Source organism: Sus scrofa, chromosome 12 (genome assembly GCF_054392235.1).
Source record: "Sus scrofa isolate SSC_HxYL_T2T_F1_AM1 chromosome 12, Sscrofa_HxYL_maternal_Yorkshire_Landrace_v2.0, whole genome shotgun sequence".
Taxonomy (NCBI): domain Eukaryota; kingdom Metazoa; phylum Chordata; class Mammalia; order Artiodactyla; family Suidae; genus Sus; species Sus scrofa.
Genome location: NC_139394.1, coordinates 13,733,456 through 13,747,147, shown reverse-complemented (window position 1 = coordinate 13,747,147; position 13,692 = coordinate 13,733,456). Strand labels below are relative to the sequence as shown.

Below are 13,692 nucleotides of genomic sequence, written 5' to 3'. Positions count from 1 at the left end.
CCACCGTGGCCACAGGTTCAGCTTAGGTTGCAACTGCAGCTCTGATCTGCTCCATGGCCTGAGAACTCCATATGCTGTGGGGCGGCTCAAAAAATAGAAACAAAAGAAAAAAAAACTAATCATAGATGATATATATATATATTTATAATCTATCACATACTATATAGATATAATTATATATATATATATATATATATACATGTAATCTTTTTAACTTGACTTTTTCTTTGAAGGTTGCATCATGAGCCTTTTTGCCACGGGTATTGCCCTTTTGAGAGAGCTGCTCAGACGTTAGGGAAAGCGAGCAGACAGAGCCTGCGGAGACAGGCTGCCTCTCTCTTTCCCTCGCTGAGAAAGCCCAGGGTTTCCGCCGTCGAGAGTGACAGAGGCCTGGATCTTACCCCAGCCTGGTGCTCCCTTCCAGCGTCAGTCTGAGCTGTTTGCCTGCTCATGCCAAGCTTCCTCCCACGGGGCCTTCTGAAGCTTTCCACAGCTTCAACATCAACGATACTTTTGTCTGCTCCCCGTGGGGGAGAGGGCTGCATAGTCTGCTTTTTGTGTCCTTGATGGATCCCGCCCAAGTTCGACGGACCCATATACTTGCTCAGTTTCCCTTGATGGCCCAGCTCCAAGAACAGCTCAGAAGCCAAGGAAACCAAAACCCCTGCCTCTGCCGCCAAAATGGACAGGCTGTTTCCTGATACTCTGTGTGTGTGTGTGTGTGTGTGTGTGTGTGTGTGTGTGTGTGTGTGTGTGTGTGTGGAGAGAGTTCCAACCTTTGATTTTGTTTCTGTCCTGGTATAAAAGAGCTTAGGGCCCAGGTCTCTCCTGCTTTCATGCAAATAAATGAGCTGTCCCTTCCCAGCTGACTCAGTTGTAAAGAATAAGTGACGGTGAATGAAAACGTTTGCAGGGGTTCCATCGCGGCTCAGTGGTTAACGAATCCAACTAGGAACCATGAGGTTTTGGGTTCGGTCCCTAGCCTTGCTCAGTGGGTTAAGGATCCAGTGTTGCCGTGAGCTGTGGTGTAGGTTGAAGACGCGGCTCGGATCCCGAGTTGCTGTGGCTCTGGTGTAGGCTGGTGGCTACAGCTCTGATTGGACCCCTAGCCTGGGAACCTCCATCCGCTGCAGGTGCAGCCCTAGAAAAGGCAAAAAGACAAAAGAAAAAAAAAAAAAGAAAGAAAAGAAAAAGAGAAAAGAAAATGTTTGCAAATGAATCCAGCCAACAGCTGGACCAGAGTTTTGCTGATGACGAAAATGATCAGCGTTTTGGGAGAGAGAGAGCTGCTTCCTCAGGTGTGGCTATCGTGTAGATCGTTTGTTCCCTGTAATGAAATACCAGGGTTTGCGAATGACTTCTTTTTCTGATATTGTGATCAAAGATTTACCGTTTTAACCATGTTTAAGGGTACAGTCTGCAGCATTAAGTACCTTCACCCTGTTGTGCAACCATCACCATCCGTCTATATCCAGAGTTTTTCATTTTCCCCGACGGAAACTCTGTGTCCATTAAATAATAACTCCCTCTTCCCTCTTCCCCCAGCCTCTGGCAACCATGCTTCTACTTTCTGGAAAATGACTCATTTTTCATATAAATTAGAGTGTAGTCTAGGTTATCTTTATATCGTTGCTCACATTCTTTCATGCATTCATTCATTTAACGACTATTTATTGCGTGCCTGTGCCTATGAATAGAATAAAACACCTGCCTGTGAGAAGCTTACATTTTCTTAAACAAGGAACTGGTAAAAAATTAAGCAAGTGTAGGGTAGCAGTAAATGCCATGTAAGGAAAGAGTTACCACGTTGCCCCAAATGGTTTCTCCGAGGCTATGAAATTGTTGATGGAGACTTTAGTGAAATGAGAGGGAGTCATGCAAAAATCTATGGAAGGAGAACTGGGGGGAGGGGTTGGTTCAAGGAGGCAGAGAAGGGATAAATGCACCCGCTAAGGGGGTGTATCAATTATAGGGTTTTTGTTCCAGGTAGTAGATTATCCAATCAGGAATGGCGTAGACCATTTGCACGGTGAGATCTGGGGAACGCCTGGGAACTCTGAAGACACTTTTAAGACATCCATGAGGTTCTTTTCTTACTTTTTTTTTCTTTTCCGGCATATGGAATTCTGGGCCAGGGATCAGATCGCACAGTTACAACCGAAGCCAAAACGGGATGCTTAACCCACTGTGCTGGACCAGGGATTGAACCTCCATCCCAGTGCTCCCATGACACTGTGGATCCCTTTGCACCACGGTGGGAGCTCCTTAAAGCATTTTCATAATAAGACCAAGACCACCTTCATTCTTTTACAAGTGTCAGGTTGGAGGTATTCCAGTGGCTCTATGCTGTGCGACATCAGGACAGATCAAGTGCAGAAAAGAGTGTTATTAGAATCCAGAATTAGGAGTTCCCATCATGGTGCAGCAGAAGTGAATCCGACTAGGAACCATGAGGTTGCAGTTTCAATCCCTGGCTTCGCGCTAAGTGGGTTGAGAATCCGGCATTGCTGTGAATTGTGGTGTAGGTCACAGACGCAGCTCAGATCTGGTGTTGCTGTGGCTGTGGTGTAGGCCACCAGCAGTAGCTCTGATTTGACCCCTAGCCTGGGAACCTCCATATGCCTCCGGTGAGGCCCTAAAAAAGACAAAAAGACAAAAAGCCAAAAAAAAAAAAACAAAAACCAGAATTATTATTATTAGAATTATTAGAATTATAATCTCAGGAGTTCCCATTGTGGCTCAGTGGTTAACGAATCCGACTAGGAACCATGAGGTTGCAGGTTCGATCCCTGGCCTCGCTCAGTGGGTTAAGCATCCGGTGTTGCGGTGAGCTGTGGTGTAGGTCTCAGATGCGGCTTGGATCCCATGTTGCTGTGGCTGTGGCGTAGGCCAGTGGCAACAGCTGCTCCCACAGCTGTGGCATAGGCCGCTGTGGGAGCGGCCCAAGAAATGGCAAAAAGACAAAAAAAAAAAAAAAAAAAAAAAAATTAGAATCTCAGACACTAAAGATATTTGTAAAAAGGTGGGACAACCACTCTTATTAATTATTTTTCTTTTCAAAAATATAATTATTTTTTCATAACATTTATATCAATATGAAATGGGTTTATTATCTTTATTAGAAAATAAATGGGTACATACATATTTAAACTTTGCCTCAGTTTCTAACATGGTAAATACTGAGCCATCACACACAGACAGTAATTTTTTTTTTTTTTTTTGTCTTTTTAGGGCCACACCTGAGGCATATGGAGGTTCCCAGGCTAGGGGTCTAATCGGAGCTGTAGCCGCCAGCCTACACCACTGCTTACAGCAACAACAGATCCTTAACCCACTGAGCGAGGCCAGGGATCGAACCGCAACCTCATGGTTCCTAGTCGGATTCATTTCTACTGCGCCATGACGGGAACTCCATAGACAGTAATTGTTAAGAGCTGAAAGGGGCTCTGAGACCAGACTTTTGAAAACCACCGGCTTCACCAATGAGGATGTTTGTTATCTCACCTGATCAGAGGTTCAGAGGCAGGGTGGTGGGCCCCAGGGTAGATGTGGTTGGTTCAGTCATGACATTGAGAACAGCGGTGCTTTCCAACTTGCCAGCTTTCCACTTGGCCACTCTTGGCTGGCTTGTCAGCAGCATCCCCTCCTTTTGGTCAAAAGATAGACAGTTGAGCCGTTATGGGCATTGCAGACCTGCACACATCCAGCCAGTAAAGGCATTTCCTCCCAGGAGTCCCTGCCGTAGGGGAAAATCTTGCCTAAAAGCTTTCCTACAGATTCCGTTGGCCAGGATCAGGCCACATGCCCACACCCCAGCCCTAAGGAGCCTGAGAGGCGGGTTTTGGCGGTTTCAGCTTCTGTGGAAGAGGGGAGGCTCCTGCTGTAGGGGGGGCGGTGGGGGAGGGGACTATGGGGCCCGGAGCACTGGCACAGCTTGGCCTGCTGGAGAAGCAGCAAGCAGGTCAGAGTGGGACGGGGGAATATTATCAACCCCCCGAGCCGGGTGGAGGAAAGTAGGAAGAAGGTTGGGATCTACTGTTTCAACTTAGAAACCTTGTTATAGATGGCTCCAAGGCTGACCTGGGTCCCAGGAAGCTTTGAACAAGGTTCAGTCAACAGCAAGAAGGAGCTTCAGCTGTTTTGCTGGATGAAAACGTGTGGGTTTTGTTTTTTGTTCTTTAGGGTGCACCTGCAGCATACGGATGTTCCCAGGCTCAGGGTCCAATCCGAGCTATAGCTGCCGGGCTATGCCACAGCCACAGCAACGCCAGATCAGAGCCACATCAGCGACCTACATCACAGATTGTGGCAACTCCGAATCATCTAACCTGAACAAGGCCAGGGATCCAACCCGCATCCTCATGGATGCCTGTTGGTTTCGTTACTGGGGAGCCACAACAGAGACCCCTTTTTTTCTTTTTTGGCCGACCTGTGGCATATGGAGTTATCTGGGCCAGGGTTCAGATCCGAGCCACAGCCGCAACCTATGCCAGATCCGTAACCCCCTGTGCCTGGCCAGGGGTCGAATCTGCACCCCAGGGCTCCAGAGATACCGCCCATCCAGTTATACCACAGCAGGAGTGCCACCAGATGAAAACTTGATACAAATTTGGAACCCATTATCTTATGTTCCTTAAAACCTAAGTCATAAACTCAGCAAGTTAGGTGTTGGATTTTTTGTGATGTGTTTCAGTTTCTTCACCAGACTTTCAATTAAAAGGTAATCTGGGAGTTCCTGCTGTGGCACAACAGGCTTGGCGGCATCTCTGCCGTGCCAGGACGCAGGTTTAATTGCTGGCCCAGTAGAGTGGGTTAAAGGATCCGCCGTGGCTGCAGCTGCAGTGTAGATTGGTCGCAACTGTGGCTCGGATCTGATTCTTGGCCCAGAAACTCCATGTGCTGTTCGGCAGCCAAAAAAGAAAAAAAAGAAAGTAATCTGATTAACAATTGCCAAGATGTGAAGGGAACCTAAATGTCCATCAACAGACATATACATGTATGTTGGAGTTCCCGTTGTGGCACAGTGGTCCGACTAGGAACCATGAGGTTGCGGGTTCAATCCCTGGCCTTGCTCCGTGGGTTGGGGATCCGGCGTTGCCGTGAGCTGTGGTGTAGGTTGCAGACGTGACTCGGATCCCAGGTTGCTGTGTCTCTGGCGTAGGCCAGTGGCTACAGCTCCGATTCGACCCCTAGCCTGGGAACCTCCATATGCTGCGGGAGCAGCCCAAGAAATGGCAAAAAGACAAAAAACAAAAAAACATATGTACGTATGTATACATATATACGTATAGACACAGATATATACATATATACGTGTGTGTATATATACTCAGACATAAAACAGAACGAAACTTTGCCATTTGTGACAACTTGGATGTACTTGGAGGGCCTTATGCTAAGTGAAATAAGTCAGCTAGAGATAAAGAAATACTGAATGATACCCCTTACATGTAGAATCTGAAAAATACAACAAACTAGTGAATAGAACAAAAAAGAAAGTGTCACAGATACAGAGGACAAATTAGTGGTTGCCGGTGAGGAGAGGGAAGAGGAGAGGGACAAAGCCGGGCTAGGGAATTAAGAGGTACAAACTCCTACGCATAAAATAAAAAAGCTACAAGGATATATCGCACAGCGCAGGGAATATGGCCAAGACTTTATCATAAGAATAAATGGGGTCTCACCTTTAAGAATTGTAAATCACAATATTGTACAGCAACTAAACCGCAATTGGAAAAAAAAAAAAAAAAAAGGTAATCTGATTAATGCAGGGGGAGCAGAAAAGGACTATGGGAAGGGTGGGTAAGGCATTTTGTAATTATGGCAGGAGTATCAGGCTTTTTACTGGGAAAGGCTGGGATGGCTGGCCTGTTCTTAGCCCTTGGATCTTGCAGTGACCTTTAGGGCTGCACGTTTCCTAGGTAAAGGGCAAAAGTCACCACAGTCTTTCTCTTTGCTGATTGAGACTGGACTCCCCCCCAAAATCCAAACCAACCCAAGTCAGATGGATCACAATTTTGTTTGCCCTTTGTTTTATCATTTGCCGTGGATGATTTGTTTTTTTAATGATCAAGCCAATGTTTATTGATAATCTTGTAAATCCTGGACACTGGTTAATTGACCCTTGACATAAAGAATTGATCAAGGGTCCTGATCGAAAGAAACTCCCAAATGGAAAAATTCATAGCCTTGAAAGGTTGGTTTTTAGACATTATATCACATGATTTCCTGTAGTCGACATGGCCCTGTATCTAAATATCTCTGTTAGAATGTACTTTGCTCAATGATTTTTTTTCTTTTCTTTTTTTTTGCGTGTTAAGGCCACACCCGAGGCATATGGAGGTTCCCAGGTAGGGGTCAAATCTGAGCTACAGCTGGCAGCCTACACCACAACTACAGCAACGCCAGATCCTTAACCCACTGAATGAGGCCAGAGATTGAACCCACAACCTCATGGTTCCTAGTTGGATTCCTTTCCGTTGCACCATGACGGGAACTCCCAACTTTGCTTAATGTTACAAAACCCCACAAAGGGCAGTCATGGCCACTCCTAATGGAAATTCTAGTTTTGAAAAGGGTGACCCCGACCTGGGATTGTTAGGATGTTTCTGGTGTGTAGGTATTGCAAAAGCAGCACACAATAAAATTTGTACAGTGAATTTAGTTATCTGGCCTAACCTAGGTGATAAAATCTAGCCTGAAAACAAATAGAGATTTGTTGTTGTGGTTTTTGATGTTGTTCTGTAATTGAAGTTCTGTTGATGAGTGGTTTACTATTTAGGTCAGACATTTGCTGATTCAATTTTTAAAGAATTTGCAAACATTGCTTCCTAGGGCTCCCCCAGCCTGGGGGAGGGGTAGAGCACAGAGGCATGAATAATAATTGTAGTTGGAGTGAGGCTGGGTGCACTGGACTTTGATCTTGCCCCTATCCCCAAGGTGCCAGCCTCTGGTGGAGGAAAGAAACCTGCTTGCTCTTGGGGCTGCCAGCCCTCCTCATCCGCCCGCGGTAGGATGCTTTGTCATGTAACAGACGCCCAGGAAAATGTGCCTGTTCCCGAAGCATGGGGCTTAATGGATTAGTTTAGGGGACCAGTCAAAGCTGTGGTAAAAGGAGGGATGCCAATTTCCTATGTAGTGCAGACAGGAGAGGGTTTTTGGAAGAAAATTAATCCCGGGCAAGGCAAGAGATGTTTGATGTTAAGTACACTGGGAGAAAACAGCTGCAGCTCCAGAGGGACCCTCCCCCCAGCTTTGAAATCAGAATTCACTCTGTCCACGTGCTACAAGTATTGAGTTCCAGCAGCCCACGGGCCGCCCAGCAGAAGCCCCGCTCCCCTGGTAGAGGAGAAAGGCCATCAACATCCTTTTGACACCAGCGGCTTGCGACATTTGCAAGACACAGAGGAGGAGAAAGGGAGGAATGGAGGCTTGATTCTTTCTGTAAAGAAGGGGGATGGATGGGGCAGGGAGTGGGGGGCAGGGGAGGGCCTTGTGGGCTGGGGCTGCCTGAAGAGAGAGAGAGAATGGAGGTTTTGCAAAAACAGAATTCTCTTTCTACTGAAATGCAGACTATTGAATATTCGAGATGTTGTTTCTAATTCTTGGTCTTTGCAGGGCTGCACCTGTAGCATATGGAGAGTCCCAGGCTAGGGGTTGAATCAGAGCTGCAGCTGCTCGCCTGCACCACAGCCACAGCCATTGCCAGACCGATCTTCAACCTACACCACAGCTCAGGGCAATGACAGATCTTTAACCCACTGAGCGAGGCCAGGGATCAAACACGAGTTTGCATGGATACTGGTCAGGTTCATTAGCCTCGAGCAATGACAGGAATACCTCTAGATGCCGTTTCTAAATTATCTAAAAAAAAAAAAAAGAAGAAGAAGAAGAAGAAGAAGAGTGAGTTATATTTGGGATTCTAATAGCTTTAGTATATTTTATTTTATTTCATTTTATTATTTTATTTTTTAGGGCCACACCCACAGCATATGGAGGTTCCCAGGCTAGGGGAATCGGAGCTGTAGCTGCCAGCCTACACCACAGCCCCAGCAACACCAGATCCAAGCCGCATCTGAGGCTTACACCACCCCTCACCGCCATGCCAGATCCTTCACCCACTGAACAAGGCCAGGGATCAAACCCGCATCCTCCTGGATACTAGTCGGATTCGCTTCTGCTGAGCCAGAACGGGAACTCCCAGAACTCACTTTTAAAGACGGCAATGGATTGGAAAAAAACACTCCTCAAAGAAGACATAAGCATGGTCAGTAAGCACATGAGAAGATGTGCTTCAGTCATTAGGGAAATGCAAATTAAAACCACAACGAGATCCCCCTTTGCACCTCCGTGGGCTGGCTTTGGATAGAAAAAACAACAATAAGTGTTGGTGAGGAGGCAGAGAAACCGAAAGCCTCGGGTCACTGCAGATGGAAATGTAAAAAATGGTGCAATCACTGTGGAAAACAGTTGGGCAACTTCTCAAAACATTCCCACATGACACAGCAACTCCACTCTCAGAGAAGCAGAAATATATGTCCCTCCAAAGACGTGCACCACATGTTCACAGCAGCATCGCTCCCCATCGCCCCAAAGTGGAAGCAATCCAGTCGCCCATGAAGCGGGGAATGGATGAATAGGTTCTGTCCACACGGGGTAAGGCTAAGCGTGTTGCAAAGGAATGAAGTGCTGATATCCGGGACCACGTGGATCAACCTCAGAGACATTCTGCCGAGTTGAAAGAAGCCCGTCATGGAAGACCACATAGTACATGTTTCCATGTATGTAAAATGTCCATAAAAGGCAAATCTATAGAGATAAAGTAGTTTCGTGGTTGCCAGGGGCCAGGGGAAGGGTGGGGAGTGACTTTAAGTGGGCACGAGCTTTTTTTTTTTGTAGTGATGAAATGTTCTAAAATTAGACAGCGGGGAGGGTTGCACAACTCCGTACATGCGCTGAAGACCATTGTGCTTTAAATGGATGAATGTTAGTCTGTAAAGGATCTCTCTCGAATGCTGTTTTTTGATGTTGTTTTCGTTTTTGTTTTTTTGAGAAGTAGGTTTGATTCATTCAGACGTATTTCTCTCTGAGATAAATACAAAGTCCCGCAATGCAAAAAAACTCTATCCGTTACTTTAGGTGCCAGTTCCCAGGGCCTGTGAGCACAGAGAGTTTTGAGACCTAAAACAAAGGATTGGCTCTAAACTGTAAAGATATTCAAAATCAGTCAAAAGCTGACAGAATGGAATAATTTGTCAACTAACCTAGGAAGGCACACTCATATAAAGTGTCTTTTTTTTTTTTTTTTTTTTTTAATCTTTTTAGGGCCGCACTCTTGGACGTTCCCAGGCTAGGGATCAAATTGGAGTCACAGCAAGGACAGATCCAAGCTGAGTCTTCGACCTACATACACCACAGCTCACAGCAATGCCGGATCCTTAACCCACTGAGCGAGGCCAGGGATCGAACCTGCATCCTCGTGGATGCTGGTCAGATTCATTTCCACTGAGCCATTCATAAAATGAAGACGCATGCACAGAAATTGTTGTGATATGAGATGTGGGTGTATTTTGAATTTGACATGGTTTTGGACGAGACCTTCCCAAGCACGGTGTGCTGGGCTTCTGAGAGTCTGAGGACAGGGAAGCTGCTTCATGTAGCTAATTCTTTCTTTCATTAAAGCAGGATCTTTTTTTTTTTCCCCTCTGTTTTCCTGGTTGTGCCTGCGGCATGCAGAAATTCCCCGGCCAGGGATTGAACCCGAGCCAGCGACCAGAGCCACTGCAGTGACAATGCTGGATCCTTAACCCGCTGCACCACAGAGGGAACTCCTCATTCACTTTTGAATCCCAAAGACCCTGCCAGACATATGCTCTGGGCTCAAAAAGAGATTTCTTAATAGCTAAATTATTTTTATTTATAGTGTTCATGGTGATAGTCACCACCTGCCTGGGCTTTTGCTTTCATAGTCTAAATTTCAATCCTCACGTGTCAATAAAGTGGCTCAAAAAGTAAACAAATCAGGAGTTCCCATCTGGCTCAGTGGTTAATGAACCAGACTAGCATCCATGAGGACGTGGGTTCAATCCCTGGCCCGGCTCGGTGGGTTAAGGATCCAGCATTGCCCTGAGCTGTGGTGTAGGTGGCAGACACGGCTCAGATCTGGCTCTGCTGTGGCTGTGGTGTAGGCCGGCGGCTACAGCTCTGATTTGACCCCTAGCCTGGGAACCGCCATAAGCCAAGGGTGCGGCCCTAAAAAGACCAAAAAAAAAAAAAAAAAAAAGTAAATAAATAAATAAATTTTTTTAAATGGATAAATTTCAATCCTCGGGAAACAGAATAAGAGGGAAAAGTGTTCCCACAATTGGACAACCATTATTGTACTATTTCATTCATGCAAGAATCATCAATGGATACTAAAATCAATGGGTGAAAGTTGGAAGGTTATCAGGCTATTTACATAATCTCCAAGTGTCTTTCTGCAAGACTGTGATATCATGATTTATAAGAAATAGGAATTTGGTCATTTGAATGACCAAAACATCTATTTCTCATATATTTGGTTTTCATCTGTAGTTCCTGGCTCACAGCTCCCAAAACCTTTGGAATTTCCTGAGCTAGAAGAGCCACGGTGTGATATTTGGTCTCTTGTTTTCAGTTCCTGAAAACGCTTTGGGGAAAGTGACTTTTGGATCCCACCCAAGAGTGAGCGCTGGTTGCCAAGAAAACCAACTAGGAGATTAGAGGGTTGGGACTTTCAGTCCCATCCCCCATCTCGGGGGGAGGGGCCAGGCTGAAGGTTGAATGAAGCTGGACGAACCGCTAATGGCCAATGATTTCATCAGTCCTGCCTGAGTTAGGAAGCTTCTATAAAATTCCAAAAGGAGCTGGTTTGGAGAGCTTCAGGATTGGTGAACATGTGGAAATTTGGTGAGAGTGGTGTGTTTGGAGAGACCTTTTCCCCATATCTCACCCTATGTATATATTCATCTAGCCTTTTTTTTTTTTTTTTTGGCCACACCTGCTGCATTTGGAAGTTTGGGCAGGATGCTGAACCCACTGAGCAAGGCCAGAGATCCATCCTGCATCCTCATGGATACTAGTTGGGTTCTGAACCCGCTGAGCCACAAGAACTCCCTCATCTAGCTCTTGATTCATATCCTTTAATGCCTGTTTATAATACATTAATAATCTGGAAAGTAAATGGATTTTCCTGAGTTTTGTGAGATTTCTTAAACCTGAGGAGGGGGTTGTGGGCACTTTGGATTTATGGTCAGTCCGTCGCACGGGTAATAACGACCTGGGCTTGTGATGAGCATCTGAAGCGGAGGGTCGCCTGTGGGCCTGAGGCCTCTACCTGTGGAATCTGATTCTTTCTCCGGGTAGAGAGTGTCAGAATTGAGTTGAATTCTTAGACACCCTGCTGGTGCCTGAGAATGGCTAGACACACCACACACACACACACACACACACACACACACACACACTGGGATTGGGTCCAGGAACCCTTTTTTTTCTTTTTTGGCCGACCCATGGCATATGGAGCTCCCTGGCCAGGGATCAGATTCAAGTGGCAATTGTGACCTAAGCCGCAGCTGTGGCAATGATGGATCCTTAACCCGCTGGGCTGGGCAGGCGATCGAACCTGCATCCGGTGCTCCCAAGACGTCACCGATCCCAGCCGGAGTTCCCAAATATACTTAATTTTACAAAGAGACAATAATAACCTCAGTGGAGAAACTTGGCAGACACCTTGCCAACCGTCAAAGCGATCATCACCAGTGATGGGAAGAGTTGCCATCATATAAGCCTCCTGGTATGATGCGCTAAGACTAACACAGCATTAGTTCTGGAGGGGGTCTGGCCCCAAGTACACAAACGGAAACCAATCGTGACAAAAGCATCAGATGGACCCAAGCTGAGGGGCATTTTACAGAATAATTAACGCCTCAAAAATGTCAAGGCTGAGAAAGGGCAAGACAGAAATGTTTCCAAGTGGAAGAAGGCTAGAAAGATAATGTCCAGCACAGAAGGTAATATGTAATTTGGAAGTTCCATCTTTTGGGGGGGCATTAAGGATGTTATTGTGTCATTTGGCAAAAAACTGAAAAATATCTATAGGTTTGCGAATGGTATTTGTATGAGGGTTAATTTTCTTTTTTTTTTTTTTTTTTTTTTTATACGAGAGGACCAGTTTTTTTGTTTGTTTTTTTATTTTGTTTTTTGTCTTTTTGCTGTTTCTTGGGCCAGTCCCGCGGCATATGGAGGTTCCCAGGCTAGGGGTCTAATCAGAGCTGTAGCCTCCGGCCTATGCCAGAGCCACAGCAACGTGGGATCCGAGCCGTGTCTGCAACCTACACCACAGCTCATGGCAATGCCAGACCCTTAACCCACTGAGCAAGGCCAGGGATCGAACCCGCAACCTCTTGGTTCCTAGTCAGATTTGCTAACCACTGAGCCACGACGGGAACTCCAGGGTTAATTTTCTGATTTTGATCATCTTGCTGTGCTTATGTTGCCACATAAGCCCTTGTTTTTAGGAAATACACACTTCAAGTGTTTATGGGTAAAGGGCAACGTGTCTGCAACTTACTCTCAAATGTTTTAGGGAACACCCAAAAATGATAACACGAATGTGTGGGGAGTTCCCTGGTGGTCTAGTGGTTAGGACTTGGCACTTTCAGGGCTGTGGCCAGGGTTCAATCCCTGGTGTGGGAACTGAGCTCCAACATCAAGTTGCTACAAGCTGTGGCAAAACAAAACAAAACAAAACAAAACAAAACAAAAAAACAGAAAGAAAGAAAAAAAAAAAGAAAAGAAAAAAGCAAACGTGGTAAAATGTTAACATTTGGGGAATTTGGGTGAAAGTTGTGTGGAACTCCTTGTACTGTTCTTGCAATTTGTTGGTAAGTCTGCAATTTGCCAAAAAAAAAAGTTACAAAATGTTAAAATATCTTGGATCTCTGGTCATTAAAGTCATTGTTGGATGTCATTTGTGGCACTGAGGGAGTCTGGTAAACAACTGAAAACTCGTCAAAAGGACTTGGGGTCCTAAGAATTTCTTCCCTTTTCATCTGCTCTCTTGGCAAGACTCATCTTTTTGTGTGGGTCCAGATAAATTTTTGTTTTTTGGCTGCACCTGGGGCATATGAAAGTTCCTGGGCTCTAACCCGTGCCACAGCAGCACCTCGGGCCACTGCAGTGGAAACGCCAGGTCCTTAAACTGCTGGTCCTTAAGCCACTGGGGAACTCCAGGTCCCGGATAAATTTGATTTACTTGCAATGTGAATTTATAAATTCACATTTGTTAGAAAGTACTTTCTTTCAAAATTAGAATGTACTTTGCATATCTTTCAAAAATAACAATGGTTTGGAATTCCCATTGTGGCTCATCAGCTTAAGAGCCCAACACTGTGTCTGTGAGAATGTGGGTTCAATCCCTGGCCTCGCTCAGTGGGTTAAGGATCCAGCATTGCTGTGAGCTGTGCTGTAGGTCAGAGACGTGGCTTGGATCTGGTTTTGCTGTGGCTGTGGCTGGCAGCTGCAGCTCCAATTCAGCCCCTAGCCTGGGAACTTCCATATGCTGCAGGTGCAGCCATAAAAGAATAAACAAACAAACAAACAAACAAACAAATAAATAAATAACAGGTTTAGATTTGATAGCAGTTTACTTTTTCCCTCGAGTAACAGCAT

The 13,692-nt window shown here is 45.6% G+C and overlaps 1 long non-coding RNA gene across 1 annotated transcript; it reads left to right on the top strand.

Annotated features, from left to right (window-relative positions):
- Positions 1-8,518: 8,518 nt before the first annotated feature.
- On the top strand, positions 8,519-11,216 carry LOC110255986 (uncharacterized). Its single transcript, XR_002337061.2, has 2 exons — positions 8,519-8,780; positions 11,037-11,216. It is a non-coding gene; the product is annotated as an uncharacterized LOC110255986 (long non-coding RNA).
- Positions 11,217-13,692: the final 2,476 nt, after the last annotated feature.